We start from the raw sequence: 27,492 nt of genomic DNA on the forward strand, positions 1-27,492 counted from the left end.
TTGTTTTCTTAATGCAAAATGAGATTGTGTGACAAATCTAAGGTATTTCTAATAGACATATCACAGTAGCATCTAGTTATCAAGCATTTCTGGTGTCTTACAAGGTTTAAATTAAAAAATTAACAACCCTGAATCCAGAACCCCAGCTAGCATTTGGGATAGTAATAAAGCCAGCTCATATGACTTTATTGTGAGTCTTGCAATATATGTTGATTTTTGTCTGAAAGCTTACATTACTCTTTCTTTTTTTTTTATGAAAAAGTTTTTTGCCCTTATGGTTAGGGGCGTCATTTCAGAAAAATTCTGAGATGGGAGCAAAGTTGTGTCAGCGTAGAGGATGTTCTCTGTCCCAAATAGGATCACAAATGAGAAACTAAGCAATTATTGCTTTCCTAATGACAGGTTTCAGAGTAGCAGCCGTGTTAGTCTGTATCCGCAAAAAAGGAGTACTTGTGGCACCTTAGAGACTAACAAATTTACTAGAGCATAAGCTTTCGTGAGCTACAGCTCACTTCATCGGATGATTCCTTCATTCCTAATGTCATCCAAAATTGAGGGGGGGAGGGGAGTGCAAAAAGTGGAAGAGATAATGGTAGGATGACCAGATGTCCCGTTTTTAAAGGGACAGTCCTGTTTTGGGGGACTTTTGCTTATATAGGTACCTATTAACCCCCACCCCCTGTCCTGTTTTTTCACGTTGCTATCTGGTAACTCGAGATAATGGAGCATACAGACCTATGAAAAGTTGGGATGGGGCGGAGACAACTTCCCCCTTGCCTTTAGCAAATGATGTCCCTGCTTACGGTTTTGGAGAGAGAGCCTGAAAAAATGATCTAAGTACAGTCTAAAGGCTCAAACAAATCTGTTTTTTCGGAAACTCATGATTTTTGAACGCTCAGGTCTGGCAATATTGTAAAGATATGAGACAAGTGTCGGTAAAAGACTGATCTTTATTTCCTGGCCTCAGTCGCATAGCATAGGGTGGGGTCACAAAAGGTTGTCCCCTGTCACACAGCAGGAGTAGGTGTTCACTGACTCCATTGGCTACTGGTAGAGGAAACAGTGTCTTTTTTTTTAATTGGACATTCATTTGAAATAAGGTTAATCTAGAATTAGATTCAGGCACTACACCTTCCCCTGCCAGTTATTGTGGTTTTAAAGTAACTTTTTCCTATTTTCAAAAGTTTTTTTTCCTCTTTCCTGTTGATGTATGAAAAAGCCACATGAACAGAAGAAACTGGTTGACAGACAACAGAAAACAATGAAACTGTCTATAAACAAAGTGTTGTTAAATGTACAAAGTAACTGAAAGCAGAAAAGAGACTTTTTTCTAATCTTGCAACTCTAGTAATCCTAGGTGTTATCTGTGACAATAGTAGGAAAACATATTCAGATAGAGTGTGACTTTTAAGTTGTCCCTTTAAAGCCTCTAACTCCAAAGAGCCAAACAAGATCCTCCGACACACAAACATGCATATTTTAACAAAGCAATTTACTGTTAGGAAGATGAAATGTAGGTTACAGTGAAAGGTAGAGTTTTCTAGTGCCTTACAATAAGGGAAGGAGTCAGGCTTTCATTCATGGCTCTGGCACTGACTTGCTGTGTACCTTCAGCACCTATATTATCTCAGTTTCCCCATATTTACGAGCACAAATGCTACTTACCTTTGAGCTTTGCAGGGAGTTTCGAGAAGGAGTTCTCCAGGTGAAGGAGGAGCAAATACGGGACCCTCTGGGCAAGTGGCTGTCTATAGTGTGTGTTTGTGTTTGGGGGTTACTTGCTGCGTGCTGAGCTTGTGTTTGTTTGTTTGAAGGACCGTGTGCTGTGGCCGGCAGTTGGAAGCAGTGAGCTTCTAAACAAGGTTTGAAATCTAGAAGACTCTGTTCACTGGCTGAGCCGTAGTCAGGGGGCGGGGCTATCAACAAGGCTTTATAAAGCAGTGAGCAAGCGACCAGGGACCGCTAACAGGGAGTTTTGAGAGGGGGTTTGGAAAGGGGGTGAGGTACACTTGCCATTGTTTAAAACCTTTAAACTAAACTATAATCAGAACTCCTTGATTTAAACAAAAACCCTATCATTAACCTAGGTAGCTGTAGGAGAAAATGCAGGCAGAAGCTCAGCAGCAGAGTGGGGGCTATCCAGTTTATTGCACTCAGTGTAGCATGTATGATTACCTGCCTCTTGTGGGTGGGTGACATGCGTGCATTTGGTGCAAGAGCTCCTGGCCCTCAGAAACAGTGTATGGGCTTTGGAGGCCAGGGTGGCGGAACTGAAGGAGCTAAGGAAGGCAGAGAGGTATGTTGATGAGGCTTTCCAGGACACTGTAGATTTGTCCCACCTCCGGTCAGACCGCCCCTGCACTGTTAAGGAGGATGAAAGGCCCAGAGAAGGAGAGGAGTCAATGGGAACAGAAGTAAACCTTCCCATAGTTGGGACCCTCCTTCCAGATGATGTTGGGGTATCCTCTTGCACTGAGGTTACCTCTCTGGGGGAGGGAACTCCAGTCATTAGGAAAAGGCAGGTGTTAGTAATAGGAGATTCGATCATTAGAAACATAGATAGCTGGGTTTGTGATGACCAGGAGAACTGTATGGTGACTTGCCTGCCTGGTGCAAAGGTTGTGGATTTCTCGAGGCATCTAGATAGACTTATGCATAGTGCTGGGGAGGAGCTGGTGGTCATGGTACATGTAGGTACCAATGACATAGGGAAGGGTAGGAGACATATCCTGGAGGCCAAATTTAGGCTGCTAGGAAAGAGACTGAAATCCAGGACCTCTATGGTGGCATTCTCAGAAATGCTTCCAGTTCCACGTGCAGGGCCAGGTAGGCAGGCAGAGCTTCAGAGTCTCAATGCATGGATGAGACGATGGTGTGAAGAGTACGGGTTTAGATTTATTAGGAACTGGGGAAACTTTTGGGATGGGGGAGCCTATATAGGAAGGATGGGCTCCACCTAAACCAAAGTGGATCCAGACTGCTGGCACTTAACATTAAAAAGGTTTTTAAACTAAGCAGATGGGGAAAGCCGATTGCTGCAGAGGCGCATGTGGATCAGACAGAGACTTCTCTGAGAGGAGAGTTTATTGATAGAGATTCTCTAGGTTTCAGTCAGGAGGAGAGGATGGAAGAGGATAAAGTATGGGCCAGATCAGATGAGAAACATTCACATAAAGAATCTGACACATCAGAAAAGGGCAGACAAATAAACGGTGACAAGTTTTTCAAGTGCTTGTACACAAATGCTCAAAGTCTAAATAATAAGATGGGTGAACTAGAGTGCCTCGTGTTAAAGGAGGATATTAATATAATAGGCATCACAAAAACCTGGTGGAGTGAGGACAATCAGTGGGACACAATCATTCCAGGAATATATCGGAAGGACAGAACAGGCCGTACAGGGTGGGGAGGGAGTGGCACTATATGTGAAAGAAAATGTAGAATCAAATGAACTAAAAATCTTAAATGAATCCACATGTTCCATAAAATCTGTATGGATAGTAATTCCATGCTCTAATAAGAATTTAACAGTAGGGATCTATTATCGACCACCTGACCAGGACAGTGATAGTGACAAAGAAATGCTAAGGGAGATTAGAGAGGCTATCAAAATAAAAAACTCAATAATAGTGGTGGATTTCAATTATCCCCATACTGACTGGGTACATGTCACCTCAGGACGAAATACAGAGACAAAATTTCTCACTACTTTAAATGACTGCTTCTTGGAGCAGCTGGTACGAGAACCCGCAAGGGGAGAGGCAACTCTCACAGAATCACACAGAATATCAGAGTTGGAAGGGACGTCAGGAGGTCATCTAGTCCAACCCCCTGCTCAAAGCAGGACCAATCCCCAATTTTTGACCCAGATTCCTAAATGGCCCCCTCAAGGATTGAACTCACAACCCTGGGTTTAGCAGGCCAATGCTCAAACCACTGAGCTATCCCTCCCCCCTAGTCTAGTTCTTGATCTAGTCCTGAGTGGAGCACAGGATCTGGTCCAAGATGTAACTATAACAGGACCGCTTGGAAATAGTGACCATAATATAATAACATTTAACATTCCTGTGGTGGAAAGAACACCCCAACAGCCCAACACTGTGGCATTTAATTTCGGAAAGAGGAACTATGCAAAATTGAGGAGGTTAGTTAAACAGAAATTAAAAGATACAGTGACTAGAGGGAAATCCCTTCAAGCTGCACGGACACTTTTCAAAGACACCATAATAGAGGCTCAACTTAAATGTACACCCCAAATTAAAAAACACAGTAAAAAAACTAAAAAAGAGCCACCGTGGTTTAACAACCATGTAAAAGAAGCAATGAGAGATAAAAAGGCATCTTTTAAAAAGTGGAAGTCAAATCCTAGTGAGGTAATTAGAAAGGAGCATAAACACTGCCAAATTAAATGTATTTAATAATAAAAGCCAAAAAGGAGTTTGAGGAACAGCTAGCCAAAAACTCAAAAGGTAATAACAAAATGTTTTTTAAGTACATCAGAAGCAGGAAGCCTGCTAAACAACCAGTAGGGCCCCTGGACAATCAAGATACAAAATGAGCACTTAAAGACAATAAAGTAATCGCAGAGTAACTAAATGAATTCTTTGCTTCAGTCTTCACGGCTGAGGATGTTAGGGAGATTCCCAAATCTGAGCCGTCTTTTGTAGGTGACAAATCTGAGGAATTGTCACAGATTGAAGTGTCACTAGAGGAGGTTTTGGAATTAACTGAGAAACTTAACAATAACAAGTCACTGGGACCAGATGGCATCTACCCAAGAGTTCTGAAAGAACTCAAATGTGAAATTACGGAATTATTAACTATAGTTTGTAACCTGTCCATTAAATCAGCTACTGTACCCAGTGACTGGAAGATAGATAATGTAACGCCAATATTTAAGAAGGGCTCTAGAGGTGATCCTGGCAATTACAGACCGGTAAGTCTAACGTCAGTACCGGGCAAATTAGTTGAAACAATAGTAAAGAATAAAATTGTCAGACACATAGAAGAACATAAATTGTTGCACAAAAGTCAACATGGTTTCTGTAAAGGGTAGAGTTCTTTGAGGGGGGTCAACAAACATGTGGACAAGGGGAATCCAGTGGACATAGTGTATTTAGATTTCCAGAAAGCCTTTGACAAGGTCCCTCACCAAAGACTCTTACGTAAATTAAGTTGTCATGGGATAAAAGGGAAGATCCTTTCATGGACTGAGAACTGGTTAAAAGACAGGGAACAAAGGGTAGGAATAAATGGTAAATTTTCAGAATAGAGAGGGGTAACTAGTGGTGTTCCCCAAGGATCGGTCCTAGGACCAATCCTATTAAACTTATTCATAAATGATCTGGAGAAAGGGGTAAACAGTGAGGTGGCAAAGTTTGCAGATGATACTAAACTGCTCAAGATAGTTAAGACCAAAGCAGACTGTGAAGAACTTCAAAAAGATCTAACAAAACTAAGTGATTGGGGAACAAAATGTCAAATGAAATTTAATGAGGATAAATGTAAAGTAATGCACATTGGGAAAAAATAACCCCAACTATACAATATGATGGGGGCTAATTTAGCTACAACTAATCAGGAGAAAGATCTTGGAGTCATTGTGGACAGTTCTCTGAAGACGTCCACGCAGTGCACAGCGGCAGTCAAAAAAGCAAATGGGATGTTAGGAACCATTAAAAAAGGGATAGAGAATAAGACAGAGAATATTTTATTGCCCTTATATAAATCCATGGTACACCCACATCTTGAATACTGCATACAGATGTGGTCCCCTCATCTCAAAAAAGATATAATGGCATTAGAAAAGGGCAACTAAAATGATTAGAGATTTGGAACGGGTCCCATATGAGGAGAGATTAAAGAGACTAGGACTTTTCAGCTTGGAAAAGAGGAGACTAAGGGGGGATATGATAGAGGTATATAAGATCATGAGTGGTGTGGAGAAAGTGAATAAGGAAACATTATTTACTTGTTCCCATAATATAAGAACTAGGGGCCACCAAATGAAATTAATGGGGAGCAGGTTTAAAACAAATAAAAGGAAGTTCTTCACACAGCGCACAGTCAACCTGTGGAACTCCTTGCCTGAGGAGGTTGTGAAGGCTAGGACTAAACAGGGTTTAAAAGAGAACTAGATAAATTCATGGAGGTTAAGTCCATTAACGGCTATTAGCCAGGATGGGTAAGGAATGGTGTCCCATTTTTGTTAAAGGTTTGTTAAAGGGTAGAGATGGATGGCAGGAGAGAGATCACTTGATCATCGCCTGTTAGGTTCACTCCCTCTGGGGCACCTGGCATTGGCAACTGTCAAAAGACAGGATCCTGAGCTGGATGGACCTTTGGTCTGACCCAGTATGGCTGTTCTTATGTACCTCGTGGGTGCTGAGGCTGAAATAATTGATGAAATCCTGGCTCCACTGATATCAGTAGCAAAAAGCCAATTGACTTCAGTAGGGCCAGGATTTCACCATGTTTCAGTGCTGTCGATCCCAGATGAAATACATTAGACAAAAAGCAAAGTTTTAGACTACTCCAGAGCTGGGGCCATCTGAACCTTTGGCATAATCCTGGGTCCTAACAGGCCCTTCTAGCAGCCAGGAATCAGCCAGGGGTAGATACACCTTGGCCACACCCCCTTTCTCTTGGCCTCTCCCACTGTAGGGGTGGGATGGGAGAAACTGTGGTGGTTCTGGGCAGTGTCCCCGCTCCCACTGCCCATGAGGGCCCAGCGCCTGCACTGCCCACCCGCGGTGGCGCCGCATGAACCCCGGACAAAGGGGCCAGGGCCATGGCTGGGCGCAGACATGGTGCGGGGCTGGGTCACCTTGGAGACAAGCCCCAACCCTTCTCCCAGGACCCTGCTGCTGCCATAGCTGGCCTATGGCTGCCTGACAAAGGGCTGCACACCAGTCCGAGCAAGTGGGGAGCAAGGCTGGTGTCCTGCCTGGGCCCAGCTTGTGGGGCAGGGGGAGGGGTGTTGGTGAACAAGCAGGTCCCACCCCATAGGGATGGCTGGGCCCGTCTGGAGAGTCCCCACTGAGCTGCCCTAGCCTGCAGCACTCGCAGCAATTGGGGGAGGGAGCAGTGGCATGTAACCCCCCCCACACATTGCCTCCATTTGGGGAGGCAACCCCTCCTGTCCCCCAACCTGCACCCATGGTCCTACAGCTCCTTTTTGCACTAGCAGAGGAGAATAAAGTGGCCAAAACAGGAGCCAGGATTAGGGTTGTTCTTCCTAGAGATTTTTCTTCACTGAATGTGGAAAGGGAAACCTGATCTATATAAATTATAATCCTAAAGGATAACCGTTTGTTTCCTTTTGGATTGATCAGCACTGTTGTTGACTCTTCTAACAGTCCTTGGAGAGCTACAAGGCGTTTCCTGTGCATGGCGACTTCTCTGTGCTCTATCTGTTTTGTGTTTAGCTCATTAAAACATTTTCCTTTTATCGGAATGGTGAACTGACCTAACCAATAATCATATGCTGACCTTCAGGGCAAGATATTTTGTTTTTTCCTTTCACTAAAAATGCCTTCTTCCCAGACCCCTCATCCCCTAATCTATTCTAAGATTAGAGCTACATTCCAGTAAATGTTTCAAACTGTCACCATAATGTGTGTGTACACTGATGTGGTAAACTTGATCCTCAATTCATATATATTAATGGATTATTATTAGTAAAAAGAGAACTCAACCTTTTGGGCCTAACTTTCAAAGGAACCTCAATATGATGTCTGAAGACTGAGACTGTAATTTTGCGTGTGTCTTTTTTCATGCCCAAGTCTTTTACTGGGTGGATCTCTCTTTACACTGGTATAGCTAGATCTAATGTAGTGCTGCTGTTGGCCAGCATAGCAGTAGACCATGCAAAATCTGGAAAATCCAACAGAGAATGTAGTACAGAAAACAATCAATGAAAAATTATTTTAAAAACCCTGTTATGCTTGTGACCTAACCAGTTAGCCAATGTTTGGAGTTTAGTAGGTTGTTTCCATTAGAAGGAGAAAATGATGTTGGAGTCAGGTATTTCTTTGATGCAATCCCATTTATTTACAAAGAATGTACAAAGTCCTATTTCCCTGAACACAAGAGGAATCAAACAGGAAGGAGTTTCTTTGTTCCAAGTTCAAAGTCTCTTTCCAGCCAGCACTCTGCCCAAAAGTTCCCTCTCTCTTTTGGATTTCTCTCTCAGCCATGTCTTCAGTGCTTCTCTTGCTGTCTTGCTTGGCTTTTGGCCTGCTTCTCTGCATGTTCTCTGGGTGCTTCTGCTCTCACATGCACACCTCTATCAGATAATTCCCAGTAAAACCCCACTGCCCAATAAGTCATTTTTCTGACCAGCCTTGCATATGGCCTGTGTTTGGGGCAGGGGCTCCTACACTTTCATCTATCTTACTGTAAAAAGAAGCTTAACTGCATCTTACATTTATCCTGAATGAATGGTGTCTTATGCCCACCAGCTTCAGTGAAGTTTCACTCAGCCTCCATCAGAATACAAATGAGTGTCAGGATTTTGCAGTTATAAAACTCTGTGATGAGGGGATTACAGGTTTGATCTCCTTTGAGGTGCTTCATTCCTCCCCCACTGAAGTCAGCAGGAGTTGAAGGCACTCAGCACCCCACAGGAGTGCTCCAGAACTTGCAGGATGTGCACCCTGCACGGGTTTGGTAGGTGATCTTATTGATGTAATAAGGCTCTCTCAAAGGGCCTGATCCTGGAAAGTGCTGAGCACCCGCAACTCCCACTGAAGCCTATAGACTAGATCCTCATCTGGTGTAAATGGACGTATTACCATTTACTGCACTGGAATGGTGCTGCTTTGCACTAGCCGAGGAGCTGACTATTTTTGGGTATGTTTACACTGCAATGTAAACTCAGGGTTAGTAGAACTTGAATTAGCAGACCCTGGGTTTGTTAACCCAGAGCTTGAACGTCTACATTCATTTGTAACCACAGGTTAGGAATTGTTGAACCTGGGGTCCCAACGTGAGGCTCCAGCATCTGCACTGCATTATGGAGGCCTGAGTCCAACAACCCATACCCGAGACTTCCTAGTGCCCTCCCAAAATATGGATGCTCTAGCTCTGTGTTTGTGGTACAGTATGGGGGGAAAATTGACTGTCCACCAAACTTGACTGTCCAGAAGACAAAGAAAGTCGGACGGTGGGATTGTGAGATACATCTGGTGGACTCCCAGCTGGTGGAGTCCAATGGGCCTGCATCTACACTGCAGAGCAACAGGGTCCTAGCTGATTCAGTCTCAGACCCTCCAACTCGTGGGCTCCTGGGACCAAGCCCTGCATTAGCACGATTTGTGTGTAGACAGAAGGGGGGTTAGGCTTGAGCCTGAGTTTGAACCCTGAGCTTACACTGCAGTCTAGACATAGCCTGAGAGCTGAAGGTAATCAGCACCTCCTTGGAGTTAGATTATCACATGGTTTTGGACATTAGGCATCCATATTTTATGTGTCACAGGTACCTTTGCCAAAACTGATGTAAACTGACCTAGAGGCTTGATTGGTGTTTTCACAGAAGCATCTATACCCTCTCACAGAGAAAATGTCATATTCCTAACCAGGGTTCTCCAGTAAATCAGGCTTTTATTTTGTTTTGTAAATTGAAAAAAAATCAGTAAATTATAATGAAAATACATAAGAGAAAACACACCCGAGTGCTGAAAGCTAACAGACAGCGAGAGTTGTGACATCTTACTCCTTCAGTAATAAACTACAGGGAGCAAAGCTATAATAATGGAATAAAGCTAGAATGATTTGTCCTTAGAAAAACGCAGATTCAGAGACACCATAATTTCATTCCCATAATTCAATTTCTAGATGCCATATTTCCAAGAATGACAGAGAATGGTGGGAAAACTACAGCATGGTTTGAGGGGAGGTGGTGTTATTTTTGAGTAATGCAATACAACTCATATTTAACTTGAAAACAAAAACATCTTTTCAGATGTGACTTTCTTTGTGAACATACATAACTTTTTAAAGTATTATGAAAAAGCATATTGTGTGTATTTCATTAAGACCTATGATACAAAAAGCAAGCTATTGTTGCCTTCGTATGTATTCATTTCTGAAGTTGAATGACTGATGAACACTGTTCAAATTCCCTTGCTCAAACTTGCCAAGATAAAGATAGTATTTGAATTTTCTAGAAAACAAAACTACAAATAATTCAGAAAGCTCTCTCATTTAAGGGGGATCAGGACAGGCTAAACTGTTACTGAAACTGAACTGGTTTTCACCCTTTCAGAGCACAGTCTCTCTTGAGTAAATGCAGGAGATGGTGCATTTGAGCAAAACATGTACCACCACTGTCTGCTCTGGTGAATAGATAACTTCTCTTTCCAGTAAAATAATTAAACTTTTGTGAAAGGTGGTGGCTTCATGTCCCCAGAGACTAAAGTCATATTATTTATGGAACAAGCATAGCAGCAGAGCAATCCTTTATACCCACTTGACCTGGTAAAACCCCACTGGGGATGGATGGGGATTTCAGGCTCCATACCCATTCAGTCCTATGTCTGTCTGGTGGGATAGTTAAATAGAATGTCATTTGTGGCAGTAGACAGCTGTCCATGCAAATAGCCAGGGACTGGATTGATTTAATCAGCTCGCTTTCCGTATGGAAGGCCAACAATGTGTCATATGGTAATTAATGTTCTTCACTACCAACCTGGTCTAAATTCTAGCAGGCAAGCTAGGGCTGCAATCTTCTATAACTAGATGTCATGTTTTGGTGAACTCTAACAAACACAAATATATCTTAAAAAATTAACATAAGTAGACTGACAAATCAGGAAGAATATGAGTATAAATACTTTGACAATTGTGGCCAAATTGACTGAAGAAATCCTATAATATTAATACAAATACAGAGCAACTTTATAGTGATTTACACATAGACAGCTCTTTGCAAACATTTAGTAAACCTTGTAATGCTGTTAATCCTATGAGATATGGCAGGGTTTTAATTATGGTTTTCCCTATTTTGGAAACTGATCCAGAACTTAGAGGGTCTGGTTTTGCACCACTGAAGTCAATGGGGACAGGCTCAGACCCAACCTGCATGTAAGGGTATGAATTCTCTGCAGAGTTGGCCTGGATGTGAGTGACCACACTGTAAAACCACACCCAAGTTACTGTGTCCTAACTGATGCTGTGTTCCCCCATGCGTGTCATTAGGACTTCTGTGGGCACATCCCATGAGTCTTCATGCTGCAGTAAGCTGAGCTGCTCTGATTCTTTCCCAGTGAATTGTGGGAGAAGTTCTGTTCTGAGCACACGGGTGAAATTGTGGGAAGGCATTGGTGGACTATCAATAATGCAGTGATTTAGACTGCATCCTCACTGCAAAGTGGGTGGGTTACCCGTCCAAGTGAAAGCAGAATCTCAGCTCTAACCCAGGGTTGAAAGCACTTCTCTCAGGTGAGAGGTTTTTGAGGTTGGATAGGACAGGGGCTAGGAGCGACACCTGGGTAAAAGCCTGGACTAATTCTGAAGTGCAGACATACCCTTAAAAGTGGCAGTACTAGATACTAGACTATAGGTTTCCTATTCCTAGTCCCATGTTCTATCCGTTATGTTTAGGGTGACCAGATGTCCCGATTTTACCAGGACAGTCCTGATTTTTGGAGCTTTTTCTTACATAGGCTCTTATTGTCCCCCACCCCGTCCCGATTTTTCACCACTTGCTATCTGGTCACCCTAGTTATGTTACACAGCCTCTAGGGGCGGAAAGTGCTACTGCTAGGATTGCATCTTTTCTGCTGTTTGTGATCTGCAGCACTTAGAAACTATTACCATTAATATCTCACTTCTGTCAGAGAACATGACGAGAGACAAGTTGATGTATTTTCTTTCTGTTCCTTGTCAAACCACATCTTCTGAAATGAAAGTTAATAGGTAACTGCATTCAGGCATGATTCTATTTGTACTTTCTCTGTATGTTCTGAACTTCTATCTCCAGAATTTAAAGGACACTGGTTTTATCAACTGACCTAAACCCTAGTCAGGAGAAGTCTCATTTTTAGTCTCTAAGGAGTAAAAAGGAATGTACACTGGGTCCTTTCTCCCCTTCCCCATGTATTTGAGGACTCTTTAAGTTAATAAGCTTTGAACTCTTTAAAGTAGTAAGGTTAGCTTCCTGCTAGGTTTGCTTTGGCTTTCATAGAACTAACAAGAGAAAGAGGATGGAAAAAGTATTGTAGGGTGAGAGGATATCCTCACTGAGCTTTGAACTTCCTCATCCTTTAGGTTTTGCTAACTATTCTATTCATCTATTGGAGTAATAATAAATTATAGAACTGCCTTGTCTTAAAGAAAAACTCAGCACTGTTATTTAAAAGTATTTGTGCTGCAAACCGTTCTTGAGATGGTGAAAAAACTAAGGGATTTTTATTTGTAATTCTCTTTTTAAAAGCATCACATTTTAATAATAACTAGGCATCTTATATGCCTAATAAATTTTATATTTAATAAGTTTTTACATATACTTACAGCCAAATCATGGCCCTATTGAAATCTATGGGAGTTTTGCCATTGATTAAAAGGGACCAGAATTTGGCTGCAAATGAATGCCCCTTAATTCTTTAAAATAAAACAGTTTTACAAAATGAGAAATGTTGACTCTTATACTCAGTTCTGGAAATATAGTTTCTAGGGCCTTGATCCTGCAAAGATTTGGACACGTGCTTAACTGTATGCACTATCACAGTGCGCTAAGCATAGAAATCTTTGCAGGATGACAGCCTAAATTAGCATTGTTTAATATAGAGCTTGCTTGTTTAAACCTAAGTTAAACAGTATCTTTCAGATACTGAATTCAAAATGTTAAAAAATGTTCTAAACAATTTATTATTGAACAAGCTGCTATTATTTGGATTAGCTGAAGCACATTAATTAGCTAATTAAACACAACTCTAACAGAGGTCCTTAATTTGTCATACTGACTTCAGGAGATAGTGTGCATTGCAATGGTTTGCACTGCAATAATTCATAGCAAGTAAGTAGTTTTGCAGAGTAATTGCATTCCAAAAACATGGAGATAATCTTTTCACTGTAAACATGTTGCTACATCACTGCAGGAAACTAGCACTTCTTTCATAGAAATAATATTATGGCTTGGGCAAGAGAAATGAAATCTTTCCCCAGATAAAAGTATTGCTAAGTTAGTACTAAAATATTCCACAATTCCAACCTAGTGGGCTAGATTTATTTCGAGTGAAATCATTCTATTGGCTCCAATAGTTACAGCTGGCATCAGTCTGCGCAGAGATTTTAAAAGTATGAAAATCAGATTCTCAGAGCTGACATTAAATCTGTACACTTTTATAACTGAACCAGAAAATTAATAAATAAAAATAGAAACTTACCCAAGAGATATAGGGCTAGAGATAGCATGCCTCCAGACAGCTACCTAGTTAGCAGTTTTCAGACAGATTCCTCTCTGGCAGTCCATAGATTTATCCATTTTTTTTTTAAATAAAGGTTTGTTTAATCCCATAAGTAAAATCTGCCTGCTCTAGCTTTTTACGGATTGTCGTTCATCCTTTAAAATGTGAGGCTACTAGCAGTTATCTCCTTTCCTTTGTTAGGGGAGAGAAACTGCTGAATGTTGCAGCCATCATGCCTTAGGAAACAGGACGCAAGAGAAGGCCCAATGTCTATGCAGGATCTGTGGGCAGGGGGAACTCTTGGGGGTCTCAATGGGAAATCTTTTTCATTGGATAAGAAGGCATTATTAGTAGCTGTGATCCCGCCCCGTCCTCTGTGCTTTTAGTCACCAGTCATTGGGCTGATTGTGTTTTTCCCTGAAGCGCCTTGCCCAGGAAAAGCACCTTTCACAGTTAAGAATTAGCAGCTTAAGTACAGCTCGACAATAGATAAAGCTTATTTCCTGAGTGGTTGGTTAGCTGACACAGCTGGTGTGTGTGTGTGCTTGCAGCAGAGTATTGCTTTAGACTAGCAACTGTAAAGCAAGGGAATACCCAGGACTGAAAGCTCAAATTTTGTTTCTACAACTACAGTGATTTCCCCCACACCCACCTACCCAATTAAAAAAAAAGGGAGGGGGGGTGGGGAGAGATTTCTGTGTCAGGCATGCTCCAGAGAACACCCTCTGGCTGCAAAATGAAACTTTATAAAGATAATATATTAACATCTTTCCATACTTCCTATTGATCTTTCCATACTTCCTATTGATCTCAAATTCTGTGTGCAACTGTTTAGATAAAAATGAGCTAGAACAGATTAGACTCTTGCTCTCAAGCAGTTTGCTCTGAAAGCCTTAGATTCCTGCTTAAAACGTTTAGAAGGTAGTTTGATTTCAAATGTTTATGGAGATCATTATAAAGTTCACAATCTCCAGAGAGGTAGCACTTCTCAGGTCTTTATAGCCCAGTCTGCTAAATCTTACTGTCTCAGTAAATCTGGCTCCTGACTTACCAATTAACCAGGAGTTTTATTTCTATCTCTTACCTTCAGTGCCAGCCCTTCAGCTAGGAAAAGGTTTTCGGGTGTCTTCTGTCTGGGAGGAAGAGCAATGTTAGTGGACAAATTATTCAGCTTTACTTTCTTATGGCAAGTAGTGGTCCGTTTCTTTTCTCCCAGCCTTCTCCAGCCCTCCGCTTGGGATCCTGAGTCTGCTTTTAAACTTTGGTTTTTAAAACTTAGCCAAACAGCTCACATGCCCTGATTTCATTTTGTTTATTCTCCTTTTTCTCCGCTCTCTTCTGGCTGCTCTCACAGGCAGCCAAGGCCAGTAAACAACTCATTGTGAAGCTGGAGTGAATGTTATTCCTTGGACTAGTGGCGGGTGATACAGCACTGCAAAAAGAGGATTCTCTGTCTTGCTCCTACAGACTGTGTGTGTGTGTGTGTGTGAGAGAGAGAGTCATCATGACCAGCTGCCATGGGTTTTTATCCAGTCGACTCTCAAATAACTTTTTGAATCTCACATTATAGCAGCTTTAACTCTCAGAAGCACAGACACTGTGGTAGCCCTTCTTCCCTTGACCATAAATGAATTTCATCCGGTCAGGATTCACTTATTCTCCCTTTAAACTGCATAAAAAGACCTACATAGATTCAAATGGCAAGTGAAGAATTTGCAAATGCTTTTAGGTGCAAAGTGAAAATGGGTCAGTTTTCCCTTTTGTACCTGGGATTTAAAGGTGAGAGAGAATATAGGTGAGTAATGAAGATATGGCTGAGGAGATAGCAGCAGTGTTAATTTACAGAGCAACACACAACTGAAAGCTCCCCTAGTAACCCACCCACAATCAGATTCATCACATTTTTGTGGGCAAAGGATATGGGAGTGGAGGGGTTGAGGAGACTAAAGCCACTATCCCAATCCAGAAGCAGGGTGTAGGGCTGCAGACATGCTGATCCCCCATTTCTGTGGTCAGTACCCCAGTTTATGGGCTGGGATATAGTCGCTGCTGGCTCGCCACACTTCTAGCATAAGGTAATAGGGACACTGACCACATAGTGGCAGATTGTATGGTCTATCCTCCATTCTCCTCTGATTGCCGCTTTCCAAACCAGCCTGTAGGAGGCTGACACACAAACCTCTTCAGCACACAGGTGTGCAGAGAACTTATCCCATACACCAGTATGGGTAAACTAAGGAATTCCCTACACGGTTCAGCTGCATGCTTTAAATGGTATGGAGGACCTCATGCTGGCTTATTGCACCAGAGTAAATTGTATCCATAGATTTATACACATAGGGAGGTCTGATTTGGCTTCCTGGAAAATAACGAAAATTGATTTTACCATAATAGGCAATGGGAATAATAGGCAATGGGAATTTTACAGCTGACTTCAGAGAGAGCCCGATTGGGCCTTTGCCTTTCAGACTGAAAAACAGAAATTGTTTCAGTTTCTTGCCTCTGAGTGCCCTCAGTACAAATTCACTAAACCTGAAATTTGCACTTGAGGCCATCCTGAAGGTGTTCAGCAAAAGAAATGCAGCTTAGCTGATCTGAAGCTGTTGTACAGCTGTAGCCATGTCAAGCAGAGTCTGAGGGGCTAGAAACCCCTGTGGATTAGTGATGAGCCTACGTGGCAAAAGCCCTTCAAAGATATCAGTCACTTGGTCAGTCCTCCAGAATTACTGTATTTCCGCCATTGCAAGAATTTTCCCATGTTTCCTTTTGAAGAATAAACACTGGATATATCTTTTAAAAAACAGCATCCTGCCAATTATAATAGTTAGCCAGAACCTAGCAACTTTACCAGTGACTTTGATACCTTTAGAATTTAATCAAACCGCTGCACTAATCTGGGGTGGTTGCTTTATCTCAAGGCAGTGGTTTAATTATTAACTGTTAACTGATTAACCGGTATCTTTAGCAGCAGCGGGCTTGAGGGGTCTCTCAGGAACCCCTTATTAAAATTCTCCTGCCATGCTGAAGAGAGAGTTGGGATGGCTTTCCTGCCCCTTAGGGAGTTCACTCCCCTCTCTAACCATTCCAAATAATTCCTGCCCCCTCTGTCTCTCTGGAATTGGAAAGAAACTTCTTGCATAGGCAAGTTATTCCGTAATTATCTATTATGGGCTTTTCTTTTTTCTGGAGCATGTTTTACTGGCAACTGCACAAGACTGGACTAGAAGAGTCCCTGTGCTGGTCCAGTATTGCAATTCCTAGGGCTCATAAAGAACAAACCTTACCCTGTGGAAAGTACCTGATTAAACTGAGTAAACGTCAGTTATTTTCCAAAAATGTTCCCTGGGTGACACTTACCTGGTTCCCTCACAAGACCTGCTCTCAAATACACATTCTGCCCCATCCTTCCCCACTTCTAATTAAACAAGCTGAATACTGTGTTATACTATAAATAATCTCAGTATAATTTTTTCAGCAATAAAGTATAAAAATAGCCAACAAAGTGCTCATAATGTAAGTTAATTTACCAAACAAAAACAAACAAAAACACAAAAAAGAGGGCGGCCGTGTGTTGACTCCATCCTTGGTTATGATTATGTGGAAGTGTGTTCTTTAAAATGGAAAAACAAATTAATAGATCTCATAGGTCTTCACCCAGAATTCCTCTCTGCAGCATCCATCCTCCCCACCCCTGATCCCATTGGTTTGTTCATAGACTTGGGGGAACATGGAATTTTGTCGGCATCCCTTGTTAAAATATTGGCAGTACATCAGCAATCTCCAGCTATTTTGGAAAACAAATCAACCTAGCCTGTTATCTTATCAGGAACCATGGCTGCTTAGAATACACAACATTTTCAGCAAAAGTGCTGCCATGCTTTTAGAGTACACATAGTTAGTGTTTGTACAATGAAGCCCTACTGATGTGCTCTTTTCTGTCATATCTGTGATCATGTCAGTGATCCAATAACTCTCACATTCTGCCTTGCACTGGCGCACGTTACTTGCATTGCATTTAATTCAAGTTTTATTTGTGTTTCAAAGGCAAATTTTGCCCCCAAGAATGGAATATCATAGTTCCAAATTATCATTAATTTCTATTGCTGAAGCTGCCATTGGTTTCTATTAGAATTCATATCCAATTGTGCCTACAAAATATACGTGCACAGGAAGGTGTTGTCCCTGCCTCAAGGTACTTACAAGTAGAACTGGACAAAATTTTTCAAGTGACTTTTTTTTTTGGTGGGGGGAAAAAATGCGGATTTAGCGACACTAAAACGTTTTGCGAATTTGTGTAGCTTTTGCTGAATTGTTTCAGTGTTTCAATTTTTTTGAATTTGAGGGGTTTTTTTAAACATATTGTTTCTATATTTTAGAAACAAACCATTTTGATTTTTTTATTCAAAATGCCTTTTTAAAAAAAATTTTAATTTTATTTAAAATTTTAAAAAACATGAATGCCTGATACCTAAAGGAAACATTTTTGTTTTGGATCAAACAAAACATGTTTTGACCTAAAACAATATTTTTTCAACTACTCGATTTACCAAAAATTTTGAGAAACCTTGTTTTCAGTTTGACCTGGAACAATTTTTTTTTCAAAATTGCCAATAAACCAAAAAATCCATTATTCACCCAGCTCTACTTGCAAAGTAGCCAAAACAGGGTACGAAATCAATAACTTGCATTTTTAAAAGCCCCTAGAATATATATACATTATAGACATTAACTGGTCCCAACTCTCCTCCTTTCACATGAGTGATTTCTGTTTCCTTTCTTTGTTTAGTACAAAAGCAGACTTAATTTGTGACTAGCTTCTGCATGAATCATTGCTTGGTATTGTACCATGTGCCAAACATTCTGAAATATTATATTGGGCCCCTATAAAAAAAAATCTGTACATCTTATCAAAGCCATGCACAAGTCTAAGCAGCAAAGATAAAAGCACCATTTGCTAAAGAGAATACTTCCAGGCACATTGTTACAGTCTTTACAAATTGTTATTGCAATTCTTATTATGATTATTAAATATTTATATTACATTAGCTGTCAAAGGATCCATTCAGAATCAGGGCCCCATTTTGCTAAGTGCTGTATAAAATCAGAGGTAAATATATTCTGTGTGCCAAAGAGTCTACAATTTGAAGACAAACCATGTATAAAGGGAGGAGGAGATGGAGGCAATGAAATATTTACCATTTGTATTATAGCGGAAGTGGCAATCATCCCCTGTGTTTAGATTTCCTGGCATTTGCTCTCCGTACACAGTCACTACTCAATTTACTTTAGTTTTATAATTACATAAATGTTGACTTCCCCCAACTGCCCCTCACCTACTGACCCAAGTCCCCTTAGCCTAGCAATTGAAGTGACTTGTTGTAAGCACCAGGGGTGACGTTAGCCTCAAGGAGAAATGTGAGGGAGTAGGAGAGGGTGTCCTCATGCATCAGGTGGGTGACTGTTTGAAATCATCACAGTCCATCAGTGTAGTGATGTTGTTTATGAAGACAATACTTGTGTCATCCTGGTTTGGTGGATGGTTGGTTTGCCAAGATGGACAACCTGGCTGTGAGTTTATGAACGCTGTGTGTTTGGACACACTGGGCTGCCTGAAAACCAGTTAGGGTTCACAATAGATTTCAAGGTTTCAAAATCAATTTTTGTTCTGATGCAAAAAGTAAATGAAACCTCTTGACATTTTTTCACCCAAACAAACCCACATGAGTACAAGGGAGACCAAAGGAGCTAATAGCCTGGTGCCTAAGTCACTTGCCTGGGGTCTGGGAGATCAGGTTCAAGTCTCTGCTTGAAATCTGCATGCTCCAGGCAAGTGCTCTAGCTAGCCAGCAGGCTATTGGCATCCCAGGTTAGTGTCCTGACCACTGGGCTGTAGTGTCTCTGTCTCTCACGCCCTGTGAATATTTATACAATGTGGAACTGCTCCAGCTGGAGCAATTGAGAGACGGACTCTCTGTACAGGTGGTTCCGCAGCCATTACGGAGAGGGATAGAGACCTGCATCCAACCCAAACTCACTGGAACGAGACTACAAGTGCTGGGTCTGGGTTGGGTTGGGTGGCAAAACAACCGAACCTTCTTGGGCTTGGGCTAGGTCAGCTCTCCTCCTCCTGCCTGTGGGGTTGGTATTGGGGTGTCTGTATGTTCTGTTTCTCCCAGCCACCACCACCTCACTGGGCTGTGTTCCAGGATATGCTCGCCAAGGAGTGGCAGCTCCTCTCACTCCACAGCATGCACAGACGACATCAAGGGGCACTGGATGACAGCCACATAGCCACTGGTGCACTGACTCTAAGCAGGAGGAGGACGGCTCACCTCAGGGGCAGGAGGTAGTGGCAGCTGTGGCAACTCAGGTTTGGGGAGAAGGGTGGGATTAAGCCTGCATGAGACCTAAAATTAGGCCGGGGCAGACTGCTGATGTGGGAGACCTGGGTTCCAGTCCATGCTCTGCTTTATTCAGAGTCCTAACCACCAGGGCTATTGCCTACACTGATCTCTCTCTTTGTCTCTCGTTTTGAACTGCTATTCCATCCTGGATCCAAGAAACCTTCCAGATGAATTTTTTATTGAAATCAAAACATTTTGGTTGTGACAAAACAGCACTTTTTAATTCGGAAAAAAGTTTTGTCAAATTTTTCAACCAGGTCTAACTGTAGGTCATCATGGCCACCTGCTACATTGCACGTATGCACATCAGGAATACAATTCATGGTGACCTTGTGCTTCTAAAACACAGGCTTTAGTCAACTGAGGTAAAGAAAGTCTCTAGTAGCAATGGACATCTCCAGTATCGTGGAAGATGAAGGCCAGCTAGGGAGTCCGGCCCATACGCAGAAATGGGGGTGTAAGGCTCCTGAACAACAATTCTCATGAGACATTGTGGCTGCTCAGACGTACCCAGATTAAAATTCAGCCAGGCCAAAAAGAAATATTTTGATGTTTGGTTGACAAACGAAAAGATTTTGATTCAGGGTGACCCAAACAAAATGTTTCATTTAGATTTTCCCAGTAGAAAGTTTTACTTTTAATTTTTCTTCTTACATTTTCCTGCTGAAAACTTTGATTTTTGCAGAAATGACATTTTCCATTGAAAAAACACTTTGATGAAAAATTCCAAACCAGCTCTAGCAGATACTATTCAATACCCACTGGTGCTAGAATACTTAATAGTTTGTCAATGTTTCCATTTCAAATTCTTCTTAATTAGAATAATTCACTTGGGAATCAAACTGGGAATGAAGAGTGTCAGCATATAGAATGGGGTGGGCAAACTACGGCCCACGGGCCAGCCACCTGTTTTCATTTGGCCCTCGAATTCCCACTGGGCATGGGGTGTCATGGCTCCGGCTGGGGGTGCAGGCTCTGGGGTGGGGTTGGAGCTGGGGATGAGAGGTTTGGGGTGCAGGAGGGTGCTTGGGGCTGGGATCAAGGGATTTGGAGGGCAGGAGGGGGATCAGGTCTGGGGCAGGAGGTTGGGGCATGGGGCGAGGCTCAGGTGTGCAGGCTCTGGGCAGTGCTTACCTCGAGCAGCTACCAGAAGCAGTGACATGGCTCCCTTCTGGCTCCTAAACATAGGGGCAGCCAGGGGACTCTGCTCTGCATACTGCCCCCACCCCAAGTACCACCCCTGAAGCTCCCATTGGCCAGGAACTGCAGCCAATGGGAGCTGCAGAGGCAGTGCCTGCGGATGGGGCACTGTGCAGAGCCACCTGGCTGCACCTCTGCACAGGAGCCGGAGAAGGGACGTGGCGCTGCTTTTGGGAGCCACTTGAGGTAAGCATGGCCCAGAGCCTGCACACCTGAGCCTCCCCCTGTGCCCCAATCTCCTGCCCCAGACCTGATCCCCCTCCTGCCCTCCAATTCCCTTGACCCAGCCCCAAGCACCCTCCTGCACCCCAAACCTCTCATCCCCACCCCAGAGCCTGCAGCCCCAGCCAGAGCCAGGACCGCCCCCCATGCCCCAAACCCCTGCCCCAGCCCTGATCCCCCTCCTGCCCTCGATCCAAGCCCGGAGCACCCTCCTACACCCCAAACTCCTCATACCAGCTGGAGCCCTCACTCCACCCTCTTCGCACCCCAAACCGGAGCCCCCTCCCGCAACCTGAACTCCTCATTTCGGCCCCACCCCAGAGCCGGCACCCCCTTCCACACCCCAACCCCATTTTGTGAGCATTCTTGGCCCTCCATACAATGTCTATTTCCAGATGTGGCCCTCGGGTCAAAAAGTTTGCCCACCCCTGCTGTAGAAGCTTTTTTAAAATATACATTTGGAAGGAATCAGTTTTGTCATTTTAATAGTTAGGGCTAGACAATAAAAAATAGAGATTTACCATTTGGATTGATTTAGGTTTCCTGTAACTTTAAAAAGTCTTCACTTCAAAATGTATATATTTTGTTAATTTGGCAGAACTAAATGTTCCCCTACTTCTCCGACCGACAGGGTTTTCCTCTAATAAAATGAGAGGATATTTTTTCTCTAAATGTTTGTTTAAACCTAACCCTCCTTTTAGGAAAAACTGCAAACTGTGCCAACTTAGTGACCAATGCTACAGTCCCTGTGCACCCAAAACTCTTCCTTTGGCTTCAGTGGGAGTTGGAGGTATACAGACGAGGCCCTATCTGACTGTTTTCCAATGTACATAATCCACTAAGAAATAGGATTAGTCAGTCCAGGTGAGACCCATTTTCTGACTTCAGAGCCATCAAATAGCAATTATTTTCATGTAGATCAACCTTTAGCCCACACTTGTATTAGGCATGATTAGCTGGGTATGAAGGACTTTGATTGTTAACTACCACAGTACATTTTATTTAATTATGGGAAAGAAAAAAAAAAGCAAACTGTACAACTTTCTAGATCAGTCAGCATAAAAATATCAAGCTACGCTAAATGCCCACGCAAGCTGTCTATTTTTTCCTAACCTATGATTTTGTCTTCCATGTGTGCCACGGGTTCTCAATAAACTAGGATGATAATAGTTGTTAATACCTACCTCTTATACAGAACTTTTCATCAGTAGATCTCAAAATGTTTTACAAAGAAGATGGGTATCCCTATTCCAGTGTTTATAGGTGGGAAAACAAGCATTGGGAGGGAGGGGAAGTGACTTCCCCAAGGTCACCAAGCAGGCCATTAATAAGAATCAGAATGATAAGGATGAATATCAAGCTGCCTTGGAGAAAGAACATGGGAAACCATTGTAATAGACTACTGTTTCTAATCATACTTTAAGAAAATAATTGTATTAAAATCATGGGCTTGTGTATTGTAGTGTAACAATGTGATGTGCCAGAGCATGAATATGCATGAGCAATGCACTAATGCTCCCTGCTAGAAATAGTACTGGAGTTATGAAAGACTCATTACACAGTTGTTTAAACACTGATGCTTTGAAAATTAACTCGGGCGGAGGGGGGGAGGGGAATCATTCCCAAGTTCTATTTCCACACTTGTACTAAAATTGTTAACTGTGCAGTAATTGAAATAATCTGATATTGGAACAGATCTCTCCTCAAGGTGCTTTCTGTAGGAAAAGAAGGCTTCATGTAAATTTCCTTTTTTTAAAAAACCAAAAATGGATTTGCAGTAGCTACTCATTTCACAGTTTGTTTTGAAGGGAGCATAGAGTTAGGTAGTCTGCCACTGCCAGTCTTTTGGACAGTGTCTTCTCTATGCTTCGTGGCATCTACCTATCCTCGCTTTTCACATCTCACAGTGATTTAACTGTACTCTTCCAAATGTACTTCAGCCGTTTCAAAGTCTCTAATTTTTCTTTTCCACTGAGGACTAATTCATTTAAGAAGTTCCCAACTCACTTGCAGGTCATTTTTCCCTTTAGCTTGGAACAGTTTCCAATTTTTCATCACTAAATCTAGCATGGAACATCAACTCATTTCAGAAACTGCATCCATGACTGGTTTGGTGCTGAAAAATTACTTCAAGCAAGAAGTACCTGAACACTCACTCATCAGAAATCAGCCAAAACAAAAACCTGCTGTGCCCTTATTTAGTAAGAGAACTGGATGGGTCGATTCTTCTTATCCAAAAGAGATAATATTTTCTATTTGTGTGTTCTTCAGAGTTCTTACTTGAATAAATTAGGGCTGTTCATTAATCGCAATTAACTCACACGATTAACTTTAAAAAATTAATCGCGATTAATCGCAGTTTTAATTACACTGTTAAACAATAGAATACCAATTGAAATGTATTAAATATTTTGGATGTTTTTCTACATTTTCATAGATATTGTATTCCGTGTTGTAATTGAAACCAATGTGTATATTATTTTTATTACAAATATTTGCACTATAAAAATGATAAAAGAAATAGTATTTTTCAATTCACCTCATACAAGTACTGTAGTGCAATCTTTGTCGTGAAAGTGCAACTTACAAGTGTAGATTTGTGTGTTATATAACTGCACTCAAAAACAAAACAATGTAAAACTTAGAGCCTACAAGTCCACTCAGTCCTACTTTTTGTTCAGCCAATCGCTAAGACAAACAGGTTTGTTCACATTTACAGGATATAATGCTGCTTTCTTCTTATTTACAATGTCACCAGAAAGTGAGAACAGGCATTTGCATGGCACTTTTGTAGCCAGCATTACAAGGTATTTACATGCCAGATATGCTAAACATTTGTATGCCCCTTCATGCTTCAGCCATCATTCCAGAGGACATGCTTCCATGCTGATGACGCTCATTAAAAAAATATTGCGTTAATTAAATTTGTGACTGAACTCCTTGAGGGAGAATTGTATGTCCTCTGCTCTGTTTTACCCACATTCTGCCAGATATTTCATGTTATACCAGTCTCGGATGATGATCCAGCACATGTTCATTTAAGAACACTTTCACTCCAGATTTCACAAAACGCAAAGAAAGTACCAATATGACATTTCTAAAGATAGCTGCAGCTCTCGACCCAAGGTTTAAGAATCTGCAGTGCCTTCCAAAATCTGACAGGGACGAGGTGCGGAGCATGCTTTCAGACGTCTTAAAAGAGCAACACTCCGATGCGGAAACTACAGAACTGGAATCACAAAAAGGAAAATCAACCTTGTGCTGGTGGCATCTGACTCAGATAATGAAAATGAACATGTGTCGATCTGCACTGCTTTGGATTCTTATTGAGCAGAACCCGTCATCAGCATGGACACATGTCCCCTGGAATGGTGGTTGAAGCACGAAGGGACATATGAATCTTTAGTGTATTTGGCACATGAATATCTTGCAAGTCCGGCTACAACAGTGCCACGAGAACACCTTTTCTCACTCCAGATAACACTGTAAACAAGAACCGGGCAGTATTATCTCCTGCAAATGTAAACAAACTTATTTGTCCGAACGATTGGCTTAGTAAGAAGTAGTACTGAGTGGAGTTGCAGGCTCTAAAATTTTACATTGTTTCATTTTTGAATACAGGGTTTTTTGTACATAATTCTACATTTGTAAGTTCAACTTTCATGATAGAGATTGCACTACAGTACTTGTATTAGGTGAATTGAAAAATACTGTTTCTGGTTTTTTTTTTACAGTGCAAATACTTGTAATAAAAAATAAATACAAAGTGAGCATTGTACACTTTATATTCTGTGTTGTAATTGAAATCAATATATTTGAAAATGTAGAAAACATCAAAAAATATTTAAATAAATGGTGTTCTATTATTGCTTTACAGTGCCGTTAATCACGATTATTTTTTAATCGCTTGACAGCCCTAGAATAAATACTTGGTTTACATATATTATTTTAACAAGAGGCACCAGTTATGGAGAAATTCTGGAAAATGGAGCTGGTGTTTTCCTACAAAGTGGTTTCGTTGCCGTTGTGGGACACTGCCAGCACCAGAAGAGTAGGGGTCTGACTGTAATGCTCAGTACTATTACTTTTGTTTTACTGGAGGGAAGATCCTTTGGCATGTAATTTCTCTCTCCTAAGAGAAGTGAAATGGTGGCCACTGTTCTTCAGTGAATTACAACTGTTTAGGGAAACCCAACTGATATTAACAGTGAACATAGGGTTTTCAGAAGAGATTGTAAAAAAACACTTGTATTCTAATTGTGGTCAAGCTACTATTGTATCCAGTCTCAAGCATCCTGAAGTATGTTCTGATATGGTAGGACGTAGTCATACATTAACAAGTTTCTTTAACTGGTTGCCCACATTACCAGCAGTTACCACACTGGTATAAATGTGCAGTAGGAAGAAGTTTCAGCAGTATCTGAGATAGTATACTGTGGTAAATGATAGCTTTTTAATGGTGACTACTGAAATACACTGAGTACTGCCAAAGGAACGTGAGAAACTCTATGAAAAGTAATGTTGGACTATCTACTTAACTGTAAAATGAACAAGAATTTAGCACTCAGATATTAGTGACAGGTGCTACATAGCAGGTAAATAGGGTCATAGAGAAGCATGGATCAAGTGACCAGGAACTGTTTGAATTCAGCATAGAGTATATGGAAATTATGTTTTCAACAAAACAAATGTGGAGAATAAAAAATCGTGACCATGTAGTGATGGGAAGTATTAACATCCGTGAGTGTTAAAAGGAACTGGAAGGTCCAGGACAATCCAAAGTGCAACCAGGCAGTAGATTACAATTTGGCTGCAGATGAATACAAGGAATAGGGAGGTGAATATCAGGAAACATTTTCAAACAATGAGAACTATTAGGCTTCAGTAAAATTTCCCAGGGGAAGTGGCAAAACTCTTTGGCTTGAATCATTTACAATTAGACTAGATGAAGCAATTGAGTATATACTTTAGAGAGGGATCCTGAATTAAGGGAATGAAGATATGAGCCACAACACACTTTTCCATCTAATGAGAGAAGTACTGGTGCTTTCTATTAAGAATACTACTTTATTCCTCCTAAGGATACATTTTGCAGATTTAGAAACTTAATTTTGTTACTATACCTTGCCTTATTCCACTGTCAAGGATCCTTTGCTTGTGTGAGGTGGATTAGAACAATTGGTACCTGTCCGTTTCTGGGACAAACACATCCTAAACAGCAGCGTAGTTTTTGTGCTTTCAGTTTTATTACAAGGAATCCTTGCTAATCCTTTTCTTGTCTCCCTCTAGAGGGCAGCTGCTTCCCTCATACAGAGTTGTTTCAATCCTGGCCAATGTTTTCTGTTTGCCATTTTACATTTCATGACATTACAGAATTTGTGGGATTTCAACTCTCACCACCAGATGCAGAGGGCTGGTGCAGTATTGATTCATAACATATTAGCTTCTCCAGCCTTCTGGATATATCAGCTAAGGGTCAGATGTCATTCCACGGCTACAGAGCTGCAGCCAGAAATCAGAAGTTTTGCACTCTTAATAGAATGTGTATTGGCATCTGTACTGATGTAAACAATAGGACTCAACATGGTGTCCAGTTTCACCAGGTGTGACAATATCTCGCAGTATCTTAGCTGCTATTATCAAATAGGTCAAACTAGATGATCACAATGGTCCCTTCTGGCCTTGGAACCTATGAATATCAACACGACTTGCTTAGAAGATGTATATTAAGAAGGGAGAAAAATCAAGTTTCCAGTTTTCTTAAGATTCCATGCCTACAGTGTCTAATCGTTGTTATAGCCTAGGATTTTCATTGCCTTCTCAGACATCGGTTAGTGGATGGCACATTATAATATCTTAATATACAACACTACTCACTTTTGAAAAGGCAGTGGGAGGCCATGACTAAAGCTCCAGCTGTGCAAAGTGATATGTGCAGGTGCAAGGATCTGTCTATGCTCGTCCCATTACAGATTCAGCAGGTTTATATTGTATCTACATCTATATAGAGACGCTTGTTTTATTGGTGAAGTATACTACCTATGCTGCATAAAGAGATTTATGTGTGAAAAGTGTGATATAAGAACTAAGTGGTAGCATGATTTTTATTATTATTTTTGTATCTCCAGTTCATTCCTGCAGTCCAAAACTCCATGATCGATAGTACGTTGTTATTGTGTCAACTTGATCAAATAAATCTTCTTAAAAATCATCTCACATGGTGTGACACTATGCCCAATGTTCTTCACAGAGATATT

At 41.5% G+C, this 27,492-nt stretch overlaps 1 protein-coding gene across 3 annotated transcripts in view; it reads right to left on the bottom strand.

The window, feature by feature from the left end:
• The window catches only part of LPAR4 (lysophosphatidic acid receptor 4), a 60,691-nt gene that overhangs the window by 8,013 nt on the left and 25,186 nt on the right, over positions 1–27,492 (bottom strand). Inside the window, exon 1 of one of the 3 annotated variants that reach the window (XM_073360943.1) lies at positions 14,494–14,798. The exons of 1 other annotated variant lie outside the window; for it this stretch is intronic. The gene's annotated coding sequence lies outside the window, so the exon portion shown is untranslated. Of the gene's footprint in view, positions 1–13,388; positions 13,742–14,493; positions 14,799–27,492 lie in introns of those variants that run through there. One more of the 3 variants, XM_073360942.1, reaches the window with a different exon arrangement.

This window comes from Lepidochelys kempii, chromosome 9, assembly GCF_965140265.1.
Source record: "Lepidochelys kempii isolate rLepKem1 chromosome 9, rLepKem1.hap2, whole genome shotgun sequence".
Classification (NCBI taxonomy): domain Eukaryota; kingdom Metazoa; phylum Chordata; order Testudines; family Cheloniidae; genus Lepidochelys; species Lepidochelys kempii.